This window comes from Bombina bombina, chromosome 12 (assembly GCF_027579735.1).
Source record: "Bombina bombina isolate aBomBom1 chromosome 12, aBomBom1.pri, whole genome shotgun sequence".
In the NCBI taxonomy this organism is placed as follows: Eukaryota; Metazoa; Chordata; class Amphibia; order Anura; family Bombinatoridae; genus Bombina; species Bombina bombina.
In genome coordinates this window covers 120,129,278-120,143,004 of record NC_069510.1, presented here as the reverse complement: position 1 = coordinate 120,143,004, position 13,727 = coordinate 120,129,278, and the positions used below count along the sequence as shown (strand labels likewise).

The window sequence follows — 13,727 nt, the reverse complement described above, 5'->3', positions numbered from 1 at the left end:
ACATGTATAAGCTGTATAATGACATATAAATATTACCTGTCTGATTACAGTACTGTACTATCATTATCATGGTACTATGTATACAAAAGTAATAAACTGATATAAAACTACCTTTAGGTTACATGTATAAGCTGTATAATGACATATAAATATTACCTGTCTGATTACAGTACTGTACTATCTTTATCATGGTACTATGTATACAAAAGTAATAAACTGATATAAAACTACCTTTAGGTTACATGTATAAGCTGTATAATAACATATAAATATTACCTTACTGATTACAGTACTGTACTATCATTATCATGGTACTATGTATACAAAAGTAATAAACTGATATAAAACTACATTTAGGTTACATGTATAAGCTGTATAATGACATAAATATTACCTGTCTGATTACAGTACTGTACTATCTTTATCATGGTACTATGTATACAAAAGTAATAAACTGATATAAAACTACCTTTAGGTTACATGTATAAGCTGTATAATAACATATAAATATTACCTTACTGATTACAGTACTGTACTATCTTTATCATGGTACTATGTATACAAAAGTAATAAACTGATGTAAAACTACATTTAGGTTACATGTATAAGCTGTATAATGACATATAAATATTACCTACTGATTACAGTACTGTACTATCTTTATCATGGTACTATATATACAAAAGTAATAAACTGATATAAAACTACCTTTAGGTTATATGTATAAGCTGTATAATGACATATAAATATTACCTTACTGATTACAGTACTGTACTATCTTTATCATGGTACTATGTATACAAAAGTAATAAACTGATATAAAACTACCTTTAGGTTACATGTATAAGCTGTATAATGACATATAAATATTACCTTACTGATTACAGTACTGTAATATCTTTATCATGGTACTATGTATACAAAAGTAATAAACTGATATAAAACTACCTTTAGGTTACATGTATAAGCTGTATAATGACATATAAATATTACCTCTCTGATTACAGTACTGTACTATCTTTATCATGGTACTATGTATACAAAAGTAATAAACTGATATAAAACTACCTTTAGGTTACATGTATAAGCTGTATAATAACATATAAATATTACCTGTCTGATTACAGTACTGTACTATCTTTATCATGGTACTATGTATACAAAAGTAATAAACTGATATAAAACTACATTTAGGTTACATGTATAAGCTGTATAATGACATAAATATTACCTTACTGATTACAGTACTGTACTATCTTTATCATGGTACTATGTATACAAAAGTAATAAACTGATATAAAACTACCTTTAGGTTACATGTATAAGCTGTATAATGACATAAATATTACCTGTCTGATTACAGTACTGTACTATCTTTATCATGGTACTATGTATACAAAAGTAATAAACTGATATAAAACTACCTTTAGGTTACATGTATAAGCTGTATAATAACATATAAATATTACCTTACTGATTACAGTACTGTACTATCTTTATCATGGTACTATGTATACAAAAGTAATAAACTGATGTAAAACTACATTTAGGTTACATGTATAAGCTGTATAATGACATATAAATATTACCTACTGATTACAGTACTGTACTATCTTTATCATGGTACTATATATACAAAAGTAATAAACTGATATAAAACTACCTTTAGGTTATATGTATAAGCTGTATAATGACATATAAATATTACCTTACTGATTACAGTACTGTACTATCTTTATCATGGTACTATGTATACAAAAGTAATAAACTGATATAAAACTACCTTTAGGTTACATGTATAAGCTGTATAATGACATATAAATATTACCTTACTGATTACAGTACTGTAATATCTTTATCATGGTACTATATATACAAAAGTAATAAACTGATATAAAACTACCTTTAGGTTACATGTATAAGCTGTATAATGACATATAAATATTACCTCTCTGATTACAGTACTGTACTATCTTTATCATGGTACTATGTATACAAAAGTAATAAACTGATATAAAACTACCTTTAGGTTACATGTATAAGCTGTATAATAACATATAAATATTACCTGTCTGATTACAGTACTGTACTATCTTTATCATGGTACTATGTATACAAAAGTAATAAACTGATATAAAACTACATTTAGGTTACATGTATAAGCTGTATAATGACATAAATATTACTTACTGATTACAGTACTGTACTATCTTTATCATGGTACTATGTATACAAAAGTAATAAACTGATATAAAACTACCTTTAGGTTACATGTATAAGCTGTATAATGACATATAAATATTACCTTACTGATTACAGTACTGTAATATCTTTATCATGGTACTATATATACAAAAGTAATAAACTGATATAAAACTACCTTTAGGTTACATGTATAAGCTGTATAATGACATATAAATATTACCTCTCTGATTACAGTACTGTACTATCTTTATCATGGTACTATGTATACAAAAGTAATAAACTGATATAAAACTACCTTTAGGTTACATGTATAAGCTGTATAATAACATATAAATATTACCTGTCTGATTACAGTACTGTACTATCTTTATCATGGTACTATGTATACAAAAGTAATAAACCGATATAAAACTACCTTTAGGTTACATGTATAAGCTGTATAATGCCATATAAATATTACCTTACTGATTACAGTACTGTACTATCTTTATCATGGTACTATGTATACAAAAGTAATAAACTGATCTAAAACTACCTTTAGGTTACATGTATAAGCTCTATAATGACATATAAATATTACCTTACTGATTACAGTACTGTACTATCTTTATCATGGTACTATGTATACAAAGGTAATAAACTGATATAAAACTAACTTTAGGTTACATGTATAAGCTGTACAATGACAAATATTACCTTACTGATTACAGTACTGTACTATCTTTATCATGGTACTATGTATACAAAAGTAATAAACTGATATAAAACTACCTTTAGGTTACATGTATAAGCTGTATAATGACATATAAATATTACCTTACTGATTACAGTACTGTACTATCTTTATCATGGTACTATGTATACAAAAGTAATAAACTGATATAAAACTACCTTTAGGTTAAATGTATAAGCTGTATAATGACATATAAATATTACCTTAGTGATTGCAGTACTGTACTATCTTTATCATGGTACTATATACACAAAAGTAATACACTGATATAAAACTACTTTTAGGTTACATGTATGAGCTGTATAATGACATATAAATATTACCTTACTGATTACAGTACTGGACTATCTTTATCATGGTACTATGTATACAAAAGTAATAAACTGATATAAAACTACCTTTAGGTTACATGTATAAGCTGTATAATGACATAAATATTACCTTACTGATTACAGTACTGTACTATCTTTATCATGGTACTATGTATACAAAAGTAATAAACTGATATAAAACTACCTTTAGGTTACATGTATAAGCTGTATAATGACATATAAATATTACTTACTGATTACAGTACTGTACTATCTTTATCATGGTACTATGTATACAAAAGTAATACACTGATATAAAACTACCTTTAGGTTACATGTATAAGCTGTATAATGACATATAAATATTAGTTACTGATTACAGTACTGTACTATCTTTATCATGGTACTATATATACAAAAGTAATAAACTGATATAAAACTACCTTTACGTTACATGTATAAGCTGTATAATGACATATAAATATTACCTGTCTGATTACAGTACTGTACTATCTTTATCATGGTACTATGTAATGACATATAAATATTACCTGTCAGATTACAGTATTGTACTATCTTTATCATGGTACTATGTATACAAAAGTAATAAACTGATATAAAACTACCTTTAGGTTACATGTATAAGCTGTATAATGACATATAAATATTACCTACTGATTACAGTACTGTACTATCTTTATCATGGTACTATGTATACAAAAGTAATAAACTGATCTAAAACTACATTTAGGTTACATGTATAAGCTGTATAATGACATATAAATATTACCTTACTGATTACAGTACTGTAGTATCTTTATCATGGTACTATGTATACAAAAGTAATAAACTGATATAAAACATCCTTTAGGTTACATGTATAAGCTGTATAATGACATATAAATATTACCTTACTGATTACAGTACTGTACTATCATTATCATGGTACTATGTATACAAAAGTAATAAACTGATATAAAACTACCTTTAGGTTACATGTATAAGTTGTATAATGACATATAAATATTACCTACTGATTACAGTACTGTACTATCTTTATCATGGTACTATGTATACAAAACTAATAAACTGATATAAAACTACCTTTAGGTTATATGTATAAGTTATATAATGACATATAAATATTACCTTACTGATTACAGTATTGTACTATCTTTATCATGGTACTATGTATACAAAAGTAATAAACTGATGTAAAACTACCTTTAGGTTACATGTATAAGCTGTATAATGACATATAAATATTACCTGTCTGATTACAGTACTGTACTATCTTTATCATGGTACTATGTATACAAAAGTAATACACTGATATAAAACTACATTTAGGTCACATGTATAAGCTGTATAATGACATAAATATTACCTGTCTGATTACAGTACTGTACTATCTTTATCATGGTACTATGTATACAAAAGTAATAAAACTAATATAAAACTACCTTTAGGTTACATGTATAAGCTGTATAATGACATAAATATTACCTTACTGATTACAGTACTGTACTATCTTTATCATGGTACTATATATACAAATGTAATAAACTGATATAAAACTACCTTTAGGTTACATGTATAAGCTGTATAATGACATATAAATATTACCTTACTGATTACAGTACTGTACTATCTTTATCATGGTACTATGTATACAAAAGTAATAAACTGATATAAAAATACCTTTAGGTTACATGTATAAGCTGTATAATGACATATAAATATTACTTACTGATTACAGTACTGTACTATATTTATCATGGTACTATGAATACAAAAGTAATAAACTGATATAAAACTACATTTAGGTTACATGTATAAGCTGTATAATGACATATAAATATTACCTACTAATTACAGTACTGTACTATCTTTATCATGGTACTATGTATACAAAAGTAATAAACTGATATAAAACTACCTTTAGGTTATATGTATAAGCTGTATAATGACATATAAATATTACTTTACTGATTACAGTACTGTGCTATCTTTATCATGGTACTATGTATACAAAAGTAATAAACTGATATAAAATTACCTTTAGGTTACATGTATAAGCTGTATAATGACATATACATATTACCTGTCTGATTAGAGTACTGTACTATCTTTATCATGGTACTATGTATACAAAAGTGATAAACTCATATAAAACTACCTTTAGGTTACATGTATAATCTGTATAATGACATATAAATATTACCGTCTGATTAGAGTACTGTACTATCTTTATCATGGTACTATGTGTACACAAGTAATAAACTGATATAAAACTACCTTTAGGTTACATGTATAAGCTGTATAATGACATATAAATATTACCTTACTGATTACAGTACTGTACTATCTTTATCATGGTACTATATATACAAAAGTAATAAACTGATATAAAACTACCTTTAGGTTACATGTATAAGCTGTATAATTACATATAAATATTACCTTACTGATTACAGTATTGTACTATATTTATCATGGTACTATGTATACAAAAGTAATAAACTGATGTAAAACTACCATTAGGTTACATGTATAAGCTGTATAATGACATATAAATATTACCTTACTGATTACAGTACTGTACTATCTTTATCATGGTACTATGTATACAAAAGTAATAAACTGATATAAAACTACCTTTAGGTTACATGTATAAGTTGTATAATGACATATAAATATTACCTTACTGATTACAGTACTGTACTATCTTTATCATGATACTATGTATACAAAAGTAATAAACTGATATAAAACTACCTTTAGGTTACAGGTATAAGCTGTATAATGACATATAAATATTACCTTACTGATTACAGTACTGTACTATCTTTATCATGGTACTATGTATACAAAAGTAATAAACTGATATAAAACTACCTTTAGGTTACATGTATAAGCTGTATAATGACATAAATATTACCTTACTGATTACAGTACTGTACTATCTTTATCATGGTACTATGTATACAAAAGTAATAAACTGATATAAAACTACCTTTAGGTTACATGTATAAGCTGTATAATGACATATAAATATTACTTACTGATTACAGTACTGTACTATCTTTATCATGGTACTATGTATACAAAAGTAATACACTGATATAAAACTACCTTTAGGTTACATGTATAAGCTGTATAATGCCATATAAATATTACTTACTGATTACAGTACTGTACTATCTTTATCATGGTACTATGTAATGACATATAAATATTACTAACTGATTACAGTACTGTACTATCTTTATCATGGTACTATGTATACAAAAGTAATAAACTGATATAAAACTACCTTTAGGTTACATGTATAAGCTGTATAATGACATATAAATAGTACCTTACTGATTACAGTACTGTACTATCTTTATCATGGTACTATGTATACAAAAGTAATAAACTGATATAAAACTACCTTTAGGTTACAGGTATAAGCTGTATAATGACATATAACTATTACCTTACTGATTACAGTACTGTACTATCTTTATCATGGTACTATGTATACAAAAGTAATAAACTGATATAAAACTACCTTTAGGTTACATGTATAAGCTGTATAATGACATATAAATATTACCTACTGATTACAGTACTGTACTATCTTTATCATGGTACTATGTATACAAAAGTAATAAACTGATCAAAAACTACATTTAGGTTACATGTATAAGCTGTATAATGACATATAAATATTACCTTACTGATTACAGTACTGTAGTATCTTTATCATGGTACTATGTATACAAAAGTAATAAACTGATATAAAACATCCTTTAGGTTACATGTATAAGTTGTATAATGACATATAAATATTACCTTACTGATTACAGTACTGTACTATCTTTATCATGGTACTATATATACAAAAGTAATAAACTGATATAAAACTACCTTTAGGTTACATGTATAAGTTGTATAATGACATATAAATATTACCTACTGATTACAGTACTGTACTATCTTTATCATGGTACTATGTATACAAAAGTAATAAACTGATATAAAACTACCTTTAGGTTACATGTATAAGTTGTATAATGACATATAAATATTACCTTACTGATTACAGTATTGTACTATCTTTATCATGGTACTATGTATACAAAAGTAATAAACTAATATAAAACTACCTTTAGGTTACATGTATAAGCTGTATAATGACATATAAATATTACCTGTCTGATTACAGTACTGTACTATCATTATCATGGTACTATGTATACAAAAGTAATAAACTGATGTAAAACTACCTTTAGGTTACATGTATAAGCTGTATAATGACATATAAATATTACCTGTCTGATTACAGTACTGTACTATCTTTATCATGGTACTATGTATACAAAAGTAATACACTGATATAAAACTACATTTAGGTCACATGTATAAGCTGTATAATGACATAAATATTACCTGTCTGATTACAGTGCTGTACTATCTTTATCATGGTACTATGTATACAAAAGTAATAAAACTGATATAAAACTACCTTTAGGTTACATGTATAAGCTGTATAATGACGTAAATATTACCTTACTGATTACAGTACTGTACTATCTTTATCATGGTACTATATATACAAATGTAATAAACTGATATAAAACTACCTTTAGGTTACATGTATAAGCTGTATAATGACATATAAATATTACCTTACTGATTACAGTACTGTACTATCTTTATCATGGTACTATGTATACAAAAGTAATAAACTCATGTAAAACTACCTTTAGGTTACATGTATAAGCTGTATAATGACATAAATATTACCTGTCTGATTACAGTACTGTACTATCTTTATCATGGTACTATGTATACAAAAGTAATAAACTGATGTAAAACTACATTTAGGTTACATGTATAAGCTGTATAATAACATATAAATATTACCTGTCTGATTACAGTACTGTACTATCATTATCATGGTACTATGTATACAAAAGTAATAAACTGATGTAAAACTACCTTTAGGTTACATGTATAAGCTGTATAATGACATATAAATATTACCTGTCTGATTACAGTACTGTACTATCTTTATCATGGTACTATGTATACAAAAGTAATACACTGATATAAAACTACATTTAGGTCACATGTATAAGCTGTATAATGACATAAATATTACCTGTCTGATTACAGTGCTGTACTATCTTTATCATGGTACTATGTATACAAAAGTAATAAAACTGATATAAAACTACCTTTAGGTTACATGTATAAGCTGTATAATGACATATAAATATTACCTTACTGATTACAGTACTGTACTATCTTTATCATGGTACTATGTATACAAAAGTAATAAACTGATATAAAACTACCTTTAGGTTACATGTATAAGCTGTATAATGACATATAAATATTACCTGTCTGATTACAGTACTGTACTATCTTTATCATGGTACTATGTATACAAAAGTAATAAACTGATATAAAACTACCTTTAGGTTACATGTATAAGCTGTATAATGACATATAAATATTACTTACTGATTACAGTACTGTACTATATTTATCATGGTACTATGAATACAAAAGTAATAAACTGATATAAAACTACATTTAGGTTACATTTATAAGCAGTATAATGACATATAAATATTACCTGTCTGATTACAGTACTGTACTATCTTTATATTGGTACTATGTATACAAAAGTAATAAACTGATATAAAACTACCTTTAGGTTATATGTATAAGCTGTATAATGACATATAAATATTACCTTACTGATTACAGTACTGTGCTATCTTTATCATGGTACTATGTATACAAAAGTAATAAACTGATATAAAATTACCTTTAGGTTACATGTATAAGCTGTATAATGACATATAAATATTACCTGTCTGATTACAGTACTGTACTATCTTTATCATGGTACTATGTATACAAAAGTAATAAACTGATATAAACTACCTTTAGGTTATATGTATAAGCTGTATAATGACATAAATATTACCTGTCTGATTACAGTACTGTACTATCTTTATCATGGTACTATGTATACAAAAGTGATAAACTCATATAAAACTACCTTTAGGTTACATGTATAAGCTGTATAATGACATAAATATTACGTGTCTGATTACAGTACTGTACTATCTTTATCATGGTACTATGTATACAAAAGTAATAATAATGATATAAAACTACCTTTAGGTTACATGTATAATCTGTATAATGACATATAAATATTACCTACTGATTACAGTACTGTACTATCTTTATCATGGTACTATGTGTACACAAGTAATAAACTGATATAAAACTACCTTTAGGTTACATGTATAAGCTGTATAATGACATATAAATATTACCTTACTGATTACAGTACTGTACTATCTTTATCATGGTACTATATATACAAAAGTAATAAACTGATATAAAACTACCTTTAGGTTACATGTATAAGCTGTATAATTACATATAAATATTACCTTACTGATTACAGTACTGTACTATATTTATCATGGTACTATGTATACAAAAGTAATAAACTGATGTAAAACTACCATTAGGTTACATGTATAAGCTGTATAATGACATATAAATATTACCTTACTGATTACAGTACTGTACTATCTTTATCATGGTACTATATATACAAAAGTAATAAACTGATATAAAACTACCTTTAGGTTACATGTATAAGCTGTATAATGACATATAAATATTACCTGTCTGATTACAGTACTGTACTATCTTTATCATGGTACTATGTATAGAAAAGTAATAAACTGATATAAAACTAACTTTAGGTTACATGTATAAGCTGTATAATGACATATAAATATTACCTACTGATTACAGTCCTGTACTATCTGTATCATGGTACTATGTATACAAAAGAAATAAACTGATATAAAACTACATTTAGGTTACATGTATAAGCTGTATAATGACATATAAATATTACCTGTCTGATTACAGTACTGTACTATCTTTATAATGGTACTATGTATACAAAAGTAATACACTGATATAAAACTACCTTTAGGTTACATGTATAAGCTGTATAATGAGATAAATATTACCTTACTGATTACAGTACTGTACTATCTTTATCATGGTACTATGTATACAAAAGTAATAAACTGATATAAAACTACCTTTAGGTTACATGTATGCGTTGTATAATGACATATAAATATAACCTACTAATTACAGTACTGTACTATCTTTATCATGGTACTATGTATACAAAAGTAATAAACTGATATAAAACTACCTTTAGGTTACATGTATAAGCTGTATAATGACATGTAAATATTACCTTACTGATTACAGTACTGTACTATCTTTATCATGGTACTATGTATACAAAAGTAATAAACTGATTTAAAACTACCTATAGGTTATATGTATAAGCTGTATAATGACATATAAATATTACCATACTGATTACAGTACTGTACTATCTTTACCATGGTACTATGTATACAAAAGTGATAAACTGTTATAAAACTACCTTTAGGTTACATGTATAAGCTGTATAATTACATATAAATATTACCTGTCTGATTACAGTACTATACTATCATTCTGAGGGTACTATGTATACTAAAGTAATAAACTGATATAAAACTACCTTTAGGTTACATGTATAAGCTGTATAATGACATAAATATTACCTTACTGATTACAGTACTGTACTATCTTTATCATGGTACTATGTATACAAAAGTAATAAACTGATGTAAAACTACCTTTAGGTTACATGTATAAGCTGTATAATGACATAAATATTACCTGTCTGATTACAGTACTGTACTATCTTTATCATGGTACTATGTATACAAAAGTAATAAACTGATATAAAACTACCTTTAGGTTACATGTATAAGCTGTTTAATAACATATAAATATTACCTTACTGATTACAGTACTGTACTATCTTTATCATGGTGCTATGTATACAAAAGTAATAAACTGATGTAAAACTACATTTAGGTTACATGTATAAGCTGTATAATGACATATAAATATTACCTACTGATTACAGTACTGTACTATCTTTATCATGGTACTATATATACAAAAGTAATAAACTGATATAAAACTACATTTAGGTTACATGTATAAGCTGTATAATGACATAAATATTACTTACTGATTACAGTACTGTACTATCTTTATCATGGTACTATGTATACAAAAGTAATAAACCGATATAAAACTACCTTTAGGTTACATGTATAAGCTGTATAATGCCATATAAATATTACCTTACTGATTACAGTACTGTACTATCTTTATCATGGTACTATGTATACAAAAGTAATAAACTGATATAAAACTACCTTTAGGTTAAATGTATAAGCTGTATAATGACATAAATATTACCTTAGTGATTGCAGTACTGTACTATCTTTATCATGGTACTATATACACAAAAGTAATAAACTGATATAAAACTACTTTTAGCTTACATGTATGAGCTGTATAATGACATATAAATATTACCTTACTGATTACAGTACTGGACTATCTTTATCATGGTACTATGTATACAAAAGTAATAAACTGATATAAAACTACCTTTAGGTTACATGTATAAGCTGTATAATGACATAAATATTACCTTACTGGTTACAGTACTGTATTATCTTTATCATTGTACTATATATACAAAAGTAATAAACTGATATAAAACTACCTATAGGTTACATGTATAAGCTGTATAATGACATATAAATATTACCTTACTGATTACAGTACTGTACTATCTTTATCATGGTACTATGTATATAAAAGTAATAAACTGATATAAAACTACCTTTAGGTTACACGTATAAGCTGTATAATGACATATAAATATTACTTACTGATTACAGTACTGTATTATCTTTATCATTGTACTATATATACAAAAGTAATAAACTGATATAAAACTACCTTTAGGTTACATGTATGCGTTGTATAATTACATATAAATATTACCATACTGATTACAGTACTGTACTATCTTTACCATGGTACTATGTATACAAAAGTAATAAACTGATATAAAACTACCTTTAGGTTACATGTATAAGCTGTATAATGACATATAAATATTACTTACTGATTACAGTACCGTACTATATTTATCATGGTACTATGTATACAAAAGTAATAAACTGATATAAAATTACCTTTAGGTTACATGTATAAGCTGTATAATGACATATAAATATTACCTGTCTGATTACAGTACTGTACTATCTTTATCATGGTACTATGTATACAAAAGTAATAAACTGATATAAAACTACCTTTAGGTTACATGTATAAGCTGAATAATGACATATAAATATTACTTACTGATTACAGTACTGTACTATCTTTATCATGGTACTATGTATACAAAAGTAATAAACTGATATAAAACTACCTTTAGGTTACATGTATAAGCTGTATAATGACATATAAATATTACTTACTGATTACAGTACTGTACTATCTTTATCATGGTACTATGTATACAAAAGTAATACACTGATATAAAACTACCTTTAGGTTACATGTATAAGCTGTATAATGCCATATAAATATTACTTACTGATTACAGTACTGTACTATCTTTATCATGGTACTATGTATACAGATTAATAAACTGATATAAAACTACCTTTCGGTTACATGTATAAGCTGTATAATGACATATACATATTACCTTACTGATTACAGTACTGTAGTATCTTTATCATGGTACTATGTATACAAAAGTAATAAACTGATATAAAACTACCTTTAGGTTACAGGTATAAGCTGTATAATGACATATAAATATTACCTGTCTGATTACAGTACTGTACTATCTTTATCATGGTACTATGTATACAAAAGTAATAAACTGATATAAAACTACCTTTAGGTTACAGGTATAAGCTGTATAATGACATATAAATATTACCTGTCTGATTACAGTACTGTACTATCTTTATCATGGTACTATGTATACAAAAGTAATAAACTGATATAAAACTACCTTTAGGTTACATGTATAAGCTGTATAATGACATAAATATTACCTGTCTGATTACAGTACTGTACTATCTTTATCATGGTACTATGTATACAAAAGTAATAAACTGATATAAAACTACCTTTAGGTTACAGGTATAAGCTGTATAATGACATATAAATATTACCTGTCTGATTACAGTACTGTACTATCTTTATCATGGTACTATGTATACAAAAGTAATAAACTGATATAAAACTACCTTTAGGTTACATGTATAAGCTGTATAATGACATATAAATATTATCTAAATGACATAAGATGTTATCGCTTATACTTGGTTCCATCCCCTCTCTGAACTGTCTTTTACAGATGCAAATACAAATGTTCAGAAATCCAAAATATTCCAAAATCCAAAGCTTTTCTGGTGCCAAGCAGTTTGGATAAAGGGTTTTGTACCTGTATTACTCAGTATCACATAACTCCTTGGGTGCCAGAGAGA

The 13,727-nt window shown here is 26.1% G+C and overlaps 1 protein-coding gene across 2 annotated transcripts in view; it reads left to right on the top strand.

Annotated features, from left to right (window-relative positions):
• The window catches only part of ODF2 (outer dense fiber of sperm tails 2), a 126,068-nt gene that overhangs the window by 27,329 nt on the left and 85,012 nt on the right, over window positions 1-13,727 (top strand). The window lies entirely within an intron of this gene.